At 38.0% G+C, this 12,779-nt stretch overlaps 1 long non-coding RNA gene across 1 annotated transcript; it reads right to left on the bottom strand.

The window, feature by feature from the left end:
- Positions 1 to 2,093: 2,093 nt before the first annotated feature.
- Positions 2,094 to 2,653, bottom strand: LOC131694566 (uncharacterized). The gene is made up of 2 exons (XR_009306522.1): positions 2,527 to 2,653; positions 2,094 to 2,435 (listed from the first exon to the last, which is right to left on the bottom strand). It is a non-coding gene; the product is annotated as an uncharacterized LOC131694566 (long non-coding RNA).
- Between the last annotated feature and the right edge of the window lie 10,126 nt (positions 2,654 to 12,779).

Genomic DNA, 12,779 nt, shown 5'->3' with positions numbered 1-12,779 from the left:
ATTCTCTCAGACATAATTACTATAAAATGAACGGTTTGGGAGTTATTGATTTTTGTACCGAAAAACCGCCCTTGTGAGCCATAGTGCAATGAGTCAACTGAGAGTAATGATCATAAAGTTGTGAACTAATTAACGTACAGAAAATCGTTTTGATAATGACAAGGAAACCGTGATTGAATTTCACAAAACAAAAACTAATATTTCCACTAATAAAAGCGTTATGAGGGCGTTACTGAAGCGAAATTGAACATAATTATAAAACACATGATTTTTGTTCATTGTCCTGTTTTCGTAACGAAAAAATGTAAATGTTCTAGAACTCATGGTACTCTATGCAAGATTTTAGGAACAATGTTTTTCAGTGTAACAGTGGCCTCGGATGGATGAGGATGGCAAGATACAAGAGGTTTAAGTTTAGTCAGTAAGATTAACTACTTCAAACCAATCCGACACTACCACCAACCAATTCCATTCCATCTTGATAATAGACATTTACCCAATTTGTTGAGCTGAGTCGATTGGTACACAATTCTCAGCCTTCCAGGTCTCATAAAAATCTTCAAAATTTAACCTTTCTTTTATGAGAAACGTAAAAAAATCAAAACCCTCCCAATGAGCATTTTCTGCGCACGGGCCTGGCTGTAGAAGTATTACTAATGCGATCGCCAATCAAGACAGTCTAGCAATGCTGACCGGAAATGATGTTTCAGACTGGGACTTTGGAAAAAAAAGTTGGAACAGTGAAATCTAAATAGAACCATCGTATAATAAATAATGTAAATAAATGATGTTATGTTTAAAAAATGCACTTTCAGCGTTGTGGTGGCTGAAAGTGTCCGAGGAAGGCGGAAAAGAACACCCTTTTGCTAGCCTGTGAAGGGCGTTTCGTGTTTCTGTTTTGGTGCTGTTCGTTCGCTTTGAATCTCAATGTTTACTGTTTCTAGAGCTAGTACGATAAGAGAAGATTGTATATAGCGATGCAATCGGAGACTGTACACATTTTTTTCCGTTGAATCTCAGTTTTTTTAATTGATTGCCGAGATCCCAACAGATCTTGGATATCAGTCAGCAATTTTTTCTCAATAAAAGTAAATCATCAGTATCAGTCATATCTGACTCTCGAAAAATATTCCAATGAAAATGATTAAACAAATGTAGCTTTGATGGGATATCAGCTCTTTCTAAAGTATGATAACAATTATGTGGATACGTGTTCTATAACTTTACAGAAGGAAGTATGGTGCTAGAGTGTTTCTGAAAAATGTTATAGTTGATCGAAAAGCGATGGTTCGAATTCAATGCCGGTATTTAATTCGAACCACCGATTTTCGATCAGCTATAGCATTTTCCAAAAAACACTATGTACCACTCTACTTGCAAACACTTCCGGTGAACTAAAAGAATCTTGATTTCTATTTCTGTTACCTGTTTTCATTCCAGTCCTTCAAATAAATTATCATTTATCATTCGCTAATATCATACGTGGAAGAAAAGATTCAAACATTTAAATAGAAATTACATGTGTCTCAACTTTTCGAATGTTAGCAGAAAATAGGACTTTGTCTACTAATTCGAAATCGCAAAGTTTGAACAACTATTTATTTTTTTAGATACATTCTCGCGTGCTTCTTTCGTCAAAGTCATTAGACACTTTCTGGGCTATACGATTACGTAATAAATTTTATACTTCAAGAAAAACTGCGATTTCTAGAAATGAAAGGAAAAATAATAAGTTTTCCAATACAATTCTCTGTTACACCACCCTAAAGCATACGAATATGAAGATTTTAGGACAATTGCTAATCGAAGCAGGCGATGGTTAAAAGAACAGCGATTCGACATCAGGTAACGTTTGGATCGACTGGACGCATTACTACACTGACCACTTCCTTAAAATATTGATCATGATGGTTACTGTTCTGTACGTTTCACCCGAAACGCGCTGTTTACATCGAGCATGCGAATGATCCGACAAGAAAAGCATGACGAAGAAACGTCGCCTACTTTGGAAAATCTCGAACGATAATTTCAAAAGAAACAGCCAAGTACAAGTATAAGAAATTTTTGCTGATAAATAAACGAAACAAAAATGGTTGATATCGCATATATTTATTTATGATTCATACGATAGTGGCTCCACCGACGTCGTTTCACTAGAGAAGAGTATATCGGAGACGCCATTTCCCATCTGGAAATCCAGCTGAGCTGGTCAAACGGAACATGATGTCATAGTTATTCTAGTCTCTAGGTACCTACCGGTAGAACCAACTAGCGCAGGCGACATCAGTAACCGGCAACTTATTTGCGGCTGTTGTCCTGTTGAACTCCCTGCTTCACAGCCGCAGCTCGTTGCTCAGGACTCTTGGTACCTTCACCTTGTTGGTACGCTTGTATGGATTCCTTTATAGCGGCGGCTCTCTGCTGGGTGTTGGAAGCTGAAAAGACAAATTTAAAATATGCGGAAACAAATGTTACAATCGCGCAGTATTAAGTTCTGACTATTTTAAGTATTCTATATGCACTTACGTTTATTGTCCGACATTTTGATTGGTTATCGCTGGAATACTTGGAAAAACGTCTGACCACTAGGAAAGTAATATCTAAAATGAAGCAAGGAAAATCCTTTCTATGGTATATAGCGCCGAGAACTTGTACACATCTAACAAAAACTACTCAAAATAAGGGTAACTACTACTCAGTTTTGCTATAACTTTATCATTCTTTTATTACTTGATTTAACACTGTTCAATGTGTTAGTTCGACGGCGCCGAGGGTCTTTTACATTTTTACAATACACCAAAAATTTCTTTCTGACATTCGAAACCTGTATGTGCAGTTTTCTGCTGCGCATTGAAATCTTCCTTCAAGGCGGCGAAATATTTCGAGTCTTGTCGACTGCAACTTGAGGTTCGATAGCTTTTCCTGCTTTCCTGCACAGTCAGATGTTTTGGTTTGTTCCACCGTCTATTGGAATAAAACAAGCGCTTGCGCTTTCAACACTCGCTTAAGTTTTCGATAAACTACTTTTTCGATTATCAATATAATGTATATTATCAACAGTCGCATATCACAATAACTATCTAGAATAACCTTGTTTTTAAAACTTAGGAGAAGGGTATCTGTTCCTTCCGACAAATGTGTACTAATGATTTGTAGAGAAGTCTTCAACAGTCAGTTATCGTGGAGTTTCTTCATTTCAAATAAAAATGTCTCTTATTTTTAGGAAAAATTGGAGAACTTAGAGAAATTTTTCCAAATGAAGAATTAATTGCAGAGAAAATTGTAGGTGATGGAAATTGATGATTGACACCATTTTCAAATTCAAAGTATCGACCTACGGTTACCATGAAACACTGGAAGCCTCCATTTTATAAAAAGTGATCCTTACTTACTTTTACTATTCTACGGCAATAGAGTTGCCATCGCAAAGAGAGGCTTTGACCCCAAGATTATTACCGGAGACTAATTGAGACGAAGGACTGAAGGATTTTCTATTGTTTCAAATAGTACTAGTACAGTCCCTTGAATAGTCAAAGATTGATCGGTACTCAGTACTCATTTCCATATGCTTTGGATATAAGTAAGCTGACCAACTGTGGGCTAGGAAAAATCCGTAGACATTTCATCTCAAAATTTAGAAAACTAAAGTTGATTTCTTAGACTGTTTAGTATTTCTCTTGTTTACTATATTTTACTACAGGCAATGGGATTTTTAACAATGGTTTTAGGGGTTGGCATAGCGTAGTTGGTAAATCGATTGGTTCGATTCCCAACCCCGCACACAGGGTCAGAGTTTTTTCAAAAGAGATTTTTCTACCACGAAAAAAGAAGCAAATGACCCTAATTTTAAAACCTCTATAATCGAAATATTTTCTGAATTCAATGTTATTGATGGAGCACAGAAATTATAAGTCAGAGTTTCTGTGTTAGTGTCCTGATCGGTTTCCTCCATGTACATTTGTTATTTGATTTGCAGTTATTATTTATGGAACCAAAATATATTTAGTTTACCATCATAATCTAGTTCGACCGTTCCAAGACATCGTTTCGTTCTTCGCATTATGCTTTTAAAAAATCCAGAAAAAATCTTCTGTTTAACATTCTTCATGTTCACAACTGGAATTTCTTTTCATGCAGGAAGGTTCTTAGAAATTATATGGGTTTCTGTAGAAAATTAGACAATCCGATCGAAATGAACTTACGAAATTATAACAGTTATGTTGGTTAGAACATTGGATTCAAAATTATTAGGTTTCGAATTCAAATATCCATGATAATCCAATCCCATAATTATGAACTTTGATTAGAGGATCTGAATGCAGAATCATAGAATGTTGAGGTAGGAATCTGTCATTGATAACTGCAAAGCGTGGTTTGTAGAATTATACTGTCGTGTTTTGTATTGTCGGACCAGGTAGGAAGAACGCAATCTTACCGCGTAATCACCATTGAAATATCTAGGAATAATTAGTTTTTTTTTTCATGTGTCCTTTGTAACGATTTCATTTTTCTGTACAGCGACACTTTTAAAGACCGTATCGCAAGCTCGAGATGCCATATCGTGCAGTCGAATCTTGATTTTGCTATTATCCATGAATACGACTTTTTGTAGATTGTTCTGCAACATGATTTTATTTGTCTGGCGCAATCTATCGAAATTTATCATTATTGAATGTCTGATATGATGGCATCTGATAGAGGTGACTTTCGCAAGGCTAAGCTATGAAACCTGTATGTAAATATTCCAAAACTCGGACTGATACGAAAAGATTAAAAGTAACGTTCTTTGATCCGAGTTCCTCTTTTATTTTTTTCATTTCCACACATCTCGACAATAAACGATCACTTCGGCACGAATTAAAGTATTACAGCGATTGTTGTTCAAATTGGCACTTCCCGACAGATTCTACGATACAGTAATTCCTCCGAGATTCACCTAAAAAAATTTAAAATCGCGAAAGACCATCTTCGCTACAGATAAAACATCTAGACCTTTTATTCAAAATGACATATCTACAATGAGTGACCCTCTTTGTTTACTTTCTCTTCTGTTAATAATTCGGTCGCTTTAACGTTTATCCCTCAACTCTTTGCATAATATGCTAGTCAAAACCACCGTCTTTCGATCTGTACTGTAAAATAAGTGAAAAGTGCTATAGAGACGCCGTAAAAATCGAAAGAGAAAGTAAACAAAGAGAGTTACTCATTGTAGATATGTCGTTTTGAATAAAAGCTGTGTCATTAGACGTTTTATTGTGCACTTCCCACCAACCTGGACTCTTTTAACATGTTTCTAAATTTCATACTAACTGGCAGACAAAAACATAATTTTATTACAGAATACGATTCCCATAGATATTTTAAATTTTATTTTCTTTCTTTCTTTGTCGAGAGTTGTCCTACTGGAGCTGTAGAGCTGAGTTCACGGAAGGGCTACCCATCAGAATCCCTCATTACTACTTAAGTCCAATTGCAGCAGGCCATGATTCTGATTGGGTATCAAGTGGACGGCTCAGTTGTGCGGGCGTATGGGCTTTACGATCGCGTGAGAATCGGATTGGAAGTGATGTAGGGGTCAATAAATCGTTAGGGACGTTTTTGTGTTAGCGAAATATTGGGCGTAGTTGTGCGTGGATGAGCGCGATTGTATGTTCGGCTTTGTGTACCACCGCGAAGGTCTAGGGCGTTTGTATGTTATTGTGTTCGATTGCGTAGACGTCTGTTCGTCGCGTAGACGTTTGCATGTCGTGTGTGCTAGCGTGGCACTTCGCATGCATAAATTCGATTTTACATTTACATATTCGCGTGGGTTTTTGGATGATCGCACAGACCGTGAATCTAATACTTAATTTTTAGTGTATGATTCAGATGCTAGAAAATAGTGAGTTTTCTATTACTATCAACTCTATCACTAGAGTTCCCGGTCATGCCGCCATGGAACGTATTGTCTAGTAGATATGAGCGTCATTTTTTTTTTCTGATTGGTCCAGCTGAGAGCATGGGGCCTAGGCTGCTAGGGCCGAGAGGAAGAACTTCTGGACGTAGTTAATTTATGATCGCGAGAACACGAGCTTGTGTAGGCTCATTCTTGAGACCGCGTTTGTGAATTTATAAGTGCTAAAACGTTCAATTAGTCACCGGAGCGCATGCATGCACAAGAACGGTGCTGCACCGTTCTTTTATTTTGTGCACTGGCTCATAATGTATCAGAGCTAAGTTCATTGAGCTAGCAAGTAGTACGAGCACCGATGAGCGAGAGCTCTTGCTAGCCTGGTGATAGCTAGCACGCTGTTCCGAGCTATAGCTCAGCTATAGCAAAGTAGAAAAAATACAACACGTTAGTGTAACAATGCTTGCATCGTTTTTTTTGCAGAAACTTGTCGCACATTTACCAACATATTTTTTTCATGCTTTGTCCTATTCTTTCATTTAATGGCTTACTCTATTGCGTTCTAGCTCATCGGGCAGGCTTACCGTGCTAGTTAATTGAGTTAAATCGTGCCATCTTACCGAGCTAGCTCTTCGAACCCTACAGCTCGAGCATGAAGGATACCTAGCACGAGCGTTGTCAGTTCTTATTGCATTTGGTTCGTTCAAAGCGGCCTCTCAGCTCGTGTTAGACTCTCGTGGTGTGCTTCGTGCAGGTATGCGTGGATGATCGCGAAGGACTCAAACGTTTGTATGTTAACGTTTTTGTCGCGTGTAGAGTGTATGAAACTTCGCGTGTATAAATTCGATTTTATAACCGTTCGCTATTCGCTTATTTGCGTGTACTCTTGGTTAAGATCCTAGAAGAGAGTGAGTTCTCCCATATCACTAGAGTTTCCGGTTATGGCCAAAGAGGCATCCCCGTAAAATAAAATCACTCCTATATAGATGAAATGGAAGTAAAAATCTCATCACGAAAACTTACAGCAGTAAATATGAATGCTTTATGATACAAACGAGCCTGCTATATAATTTGGTTCCGAAAAAGATTAAAAATAGAAAATGTATAATCCGGATCATTTTCAGATACCTTCATAGGAGGCAAATTGAGTTGAACCAAATGCTAGGGGCAGATCACTCTAGGAATGCATAACAAATTAGCCTCAATTTAGAAAAAATGCATTTAATTTCCATTTTTGCATCAACTTTACGAACACAGTAAATTTTTCAAATTTATGTAAAATATTTCCGGTGGGAAGGGGGGATTATTTTGATGTTGGTCGGAAATGAAAGGGGAAAATGCATTCTTTCTTTTTCTGAAGTTTCAGAGATGCTGAGATTTTTTATGCATAAAGTCGTTGAAAAAAGTCACCGTGCACATAAAATAAGCTTTTCTAGGCAGTACTCCCACGGGCGGCTGTTCGGACTTCAAATTGCCTTTGTTCAGCACACATAGGCTGCTCTCGGTAGCCCGCTGCCCAATGTTAAAAAACTTAAAAACATCTTTTAGTTCAAGCCAATACAAACGGTAGTTTAATAAACAAATTATGAGCAAAAAAACGACACTATCTGATGTAGGAGCCTTAAGGGAACGGGGGGGGGGGCTTAAATATTGATATTGTTTGTAAACTTAGAATAAGTGGAATAACATAAAATAAGTCAAAATAAGTGTTCCAATTGCAGGTAACCCAAGACTAAGAATATCACGCTGTGGCCCTATCCGACACATTCAGATTTGTTCAGGGAATCTGATCTGTACCTGAATCAAGAGAGCATAATGATTTGTCGTGAAGAATGGTGAAGCTCTCATTAGTGTTTCTGAAAAAGCGTGCTTAAAGTGTCTTCTACGGGAACGCTCCTCATTATCCAGGCGCACCCTGCGAGGCGGGGTAATAGATGACGTGAACTCTCCTCACAATAGACACACTTTACAGCATTGCTAATTAAAAAATCATCCCAATGATTCTCTGCACGATTGCCATATTGGCCCTTATTGTTGCAATGTCCCATTTTCTTATATTCAATGCAATGCATAACGCGCGGTACAAATAACCGTACAGACAGACGAACGTTGTTATGCGTAAAACAGCCAATCCGGTATTTCACACCGGTAACTACACTGTCGATCTCAATTTTGTGGGCGGGGATGTAGGCGCGGTAGTCATTCATAAAATTCTTGTCGCCAGTAATGCCAATTGCTTGCAGTCCATCACAAATCTGAGATTATCTGGGCGAATTTTCGAGATTGACGAAAGATTTTTCATGATTCGACGAAATTCAATGTACATGATTTTCAACGAGAAGTTGGGGTCTTCTATGACGAATCTTGTTCACCTTCCTGGTAGAAGTGGGTTGTCTTCCCCAATAAATCGTTTCCCCAGTGAACCGATCTCTACTTATTGTCTCCATTCGTCACCTTCAAAAACCTAGCGTTAACTGATTTTCCGAGAAAATGCTCCAACCGTCGCCTTCAAACAACGCATTAATGATATTGCAACGAACTTGTGCCCTTCAAGTGCAAAGACTGGTTTTACCAAAACAAAAAAATCGCCCTGGTGACAAAAATTTTGGTGTTTACCCAATTTTTCTCCTTAGGGTGAAATATAGCATAGTGATATTGCAACGAGCTTATATCTGAATTTTCACAAAACTTGAATGTACTGTTGGTGAAGACTTCACCCAAAATTGTTGCATCACTTTGGAAAATTTTTCTGAAAATTAGTTTCAGCGTTTTTTATGAAATTATTATTTTATATACATTAAATATATATGCGAGGGAATAATCATTCTGGGCGTCTGCAATGGGCTCATTCTAAATGTTTTTGAGTCGAATCTGTGTTGTCATGTCAGTAAAACTTTTTATGTGATTATCTATAATAGAGGAAACAGCAAACTTAACTATACTTGTACTGGTTCTCCTAATTGACGAATGAATTTTTCCCTATCGAAGCGATAGTACTTAAACTTCTTTTCAGGTGTTCCCAACGGTGTTGGTGTGGTGAGAAAACGTGTGCCGAAATCTATCCCCTCCTACCTGACTCTCTTAATCAAAGCCAATGGAATTCAATATACTCGCAAAACGCAAACGCAAACAGTTACGGAAAATATTGCAACAGACACCAGAACACAGTCAACTTATGCTAAACCACAAACGGTTACTAAAACAATAATTGCGGATCACTCAACAACGACGACTGCACCAAAATCAACAACCAGCACAGATAACAAAACATCCAAAGCCGCAGAAGACTAATACGCAATAATGACTCGTAAGAATATAAAATCCAACAATCATGAACAACACAAAAGCGATGGCATTTTTGGCGATGTCATAAAGATGAGGATATGGACGTGGACGCAAGAGAAGGCAAATCGGTTGACCCCCAACACGCAGTAGCAAATTGCGTCAACAGGATCGGATCCATCGGACAAGAAATAATTGTAGTTGCTATACTTTTAATTTTACGCATAACATAAGAGACCCACGGCTCAGTTAAGCTGTGTCAAATAAATTCATATATAAAAAATGCTTTCAACAATTCAATATCAGTTGCGCAGGACCGTACCATGTTGTTGACCGGGATGTCCCTCGGCAAGGACGCCAGCCATAGAAGAGCGCCGAAATCTCTATCTGATTTATAAACTTAGGCTGGATAAGGGTGCTATTTATATATACACAATTATTGTTAGAAATTCTAACTGAAAAAAACCATAAAGAGGCGCAACGCTGAGCCACCGCCAAGGGCACCAGAAGACCTCGCTACGGCACTGTCTATACTGTAAACTTGTACTGTCGAAGTCTGACAAGATTTATCTTTTTGATCTATCGGGGGAAAAATTCCGTGTTTGCGGAAGCTAAGGCAATTTACTGGCACATTTTTCTGAAATTTCTGCAGGAAACAAAATTGCTCGCTTGTTTGCAGTGCAGTCTGCCCCGTTCAACCCCGAGGGGATTCGTTTTGCCCCACCTATATTTTAAAGAGTAATTTGTAACGATATTGAAAATTGAACATTTTTTTGCTTTAGAATATTTTGTGAAACGATATGATTGCTATTACATACTAGTTAAAGGATATCATTAATTGAATACTCCCTAATAATGTTCTACGGCTAAGTTATGATATTTTCTTAATGGGGCGTTTCACCCCACTTTCCTCTACTATGCGAAGTCGACTACTCATAAAATTCTTTCCCATGATCGATCATTTTGTGCACACATAAGCACATTTGCTTATACGCTCTCGCCGTTCGGTGGTTTATTACTCAAATTGTGTGCCACATTAGTATTCACTGATAGAAGAACATTGGCGGCTCCAGCTGGATAGTAAAGAGGAGGGGCACGTCTTCTTGGTAAAATGTATCCGATGCTCGATTTGGAAAATGTACTTTAGAATTTTCGGAAACGCGTTTTCTGACATGCGGTGTGAGTGACGAAAAATTTGCCAAATCATGCACAGGATTTATTTAAGATGTTCCTAAAGGCAGCCACTAAGGTCCACTCGTATCTGCTTTATTCATCAATGATATTAACTACATATGTCGCAGAGTTCTACTAAATACTAAATGCACCTTAAATCTTCATAATGTTTTTAAAGCGCTATGAAGTTTTAAGATGCGTTTTGTATTTAGAACTCTGCGACATATTCGGTCAACGTCATTGATGAATAAAACAGATACGAGTGGACCTTAGTGGCTTCCTTTAGGAACATCTTAAATAATTTCTGTGTATGATTTGCCTAGAATAAGTACTCAACACAGGGTTGTATACACAAGAATGTAAACACATTCTGGTTGAATAGGAGGGGCACGTGCCCCCTCGTGCCGCCCCTTGGAGCCACCAACATGGAAGAGTAACGCACACACTCGGGTTGAGCATGATCTTTTAACCGTGATTCAATCTCATAGCTGTAGACAGGCCTGTGCGCAAGGGGAGGGTTTTATGGGTTCAAACCCCTCCCATGAGGGTTTGAATTACTAAAACTTTATTAACTTCCTGTTCAGGTATGAAATTATATAGTGAGCCGTGTCATTCGAGTACGATCACTCTTGAAACAAGTCGTTGGAAAAACCAAGGAAGAAACCCCACGAAGGTGGCTGGAAAGAGAAGTAAGTTATGTTGGTCGGCATCTCTGGGCCGGTTCACATTTCGGATTGTTTCGATATTAGCACTAGTTGTGAGTAGATCAGCTACACAGCAAAGGTCGGTCAGCGGGCTAGCAACGGGATCTAAGGATAAAGCATGATGTCAGAGAAAATCGAGATATCGTTATCTGCAGAAATTTTACAGCCGATGATCTCTTCGTCGGAGTGACTGACAGCTAAATGACTCGCGAAAATGGTTATCGGTCCCGGCAGAAATACCGCCGCCGAGAAATTCTCAGCAGCAGCTATCAAATGAACAGGAACGAGTAGCACCAAGAAGGATAAAAAACCCTGGAAAGGTGGTTGTAAAGAGATGTAAATCATTATGGTCGACACCTCCGGATCGGTTCGTGTCTCAACAGGTGACGATATTTGCAGCAGACCTGAGCAGGTCAGATATACCGAGAAGGTTGGACAGCAAGCAAGAAAAAGCATCATTGGAAAAAAAAACATGAACGATTAACACAAAATAAAAAGAGCTAGAGTACAATTTCCACTGAAGTTGTGCCTACACGGAAAAAAATCGTTCATAAATTCATGAAAAATTGATTGCTATTTCGTGAACGATTCATGAAATCCGTGACAGTTTCTAAAACTATGAATGCTAGACCTCGTATCCATGAAACTATCTGTGTTTCTACAAAACTAGTTCACTTCGACTATATACATGGCGTTACACTTGAATGTTTGGTTGGGTTACTATTGTTTGCTGGATATGTTTAGTTTTTGTTATGAGTCTTGTTCATAATTTGGGAATACACAGCCGATTTTGATGATTTCAGGATTCTTATGTCAGAGTAGTGGGATCTATGTTAATGATTTCAGGATCTTAGTCACGATTTTCGTAATTTCTATTCACTTTATCGTGATATTTCAGTCATGAGTAAAGTGATTCATGTTCATAATCTCACGGTCTTAGTCACGATTTTGAATATTTCAATCACGAGTAATGTGATTTATGTCCATGATTGAAGGAACTTTGGTTTTCATATTTTCTGTTCATGTTGTGATATTTGAGTCACGAGTAGGGATTCATGTTTATTTATGTTCATGATTTCAGGATCTTAGTGACGATTTTTGATATTTTTGTCACTAGTTGTATGATTTATGTTTATGATTTCAGGACCTCAGTCACGAATTTTGTAATTTCTATTCATCTTACCTTGATATTTTATTCTAGACCTTACTTTCGAATTTGACACGTGAAGCAATGTGACATGATTTCAGTTTCATCGTGGTATTCGTAATTTCTCTTCGTCTTATCGCGATCTGGTATTTTTGGTTACTATCGGTTTTTTACTCGGAGTAACGTGACAAGGTGAACTGGACCATAAACGTGTTCGCGGGATCTTATTCTGTAAACTATATTACGAACACGATTTGAGGCGCTCAGCACAGTTTTCGTTTTCTATCCAGTCATCACACTGAACCGCATCGAATGAATAACGATAATGGTCCCAATAATTTTTTATATCCCAATAATCTTTTATATCTACGATTACATGAATACTGTTTGATGGCTTCGTGAACTATTTCATAAGCACGAATGGTAACTTGTGGCTACTATACTGGATAAAATGATCCAGTTCACGACATGAATAACATTTTATAATTTTGTGATTTATTTCACGGGTACGCATGGTCAGTCGTAACTATTATACTAGAAATAATGAACGAGTTCACGAGTACATGAATAATATTTCATGATT

This window comes from Topomyia yanbarensis, unplaced genomic scaffold (genome assembly GCF_030247195.1).
Source record: "Topomyia yanbarensis strain Yona2022 unplaced genomic scaffold, ASM3024719v1 HiC_scaffold_10, whole genome shotgun sequence".
Lineage (NCBI taxonomy): Eukaryota > Metazoa > Arthropoda > Insecta > Diptera > Culicidae > Topomyia > Topomyia yanbarensis.
The sequence above is the reverse complement of the archived record's forward strand: the minus strand, read 5'-3'. Positions and strand labels throughout refer to the sequence as shown.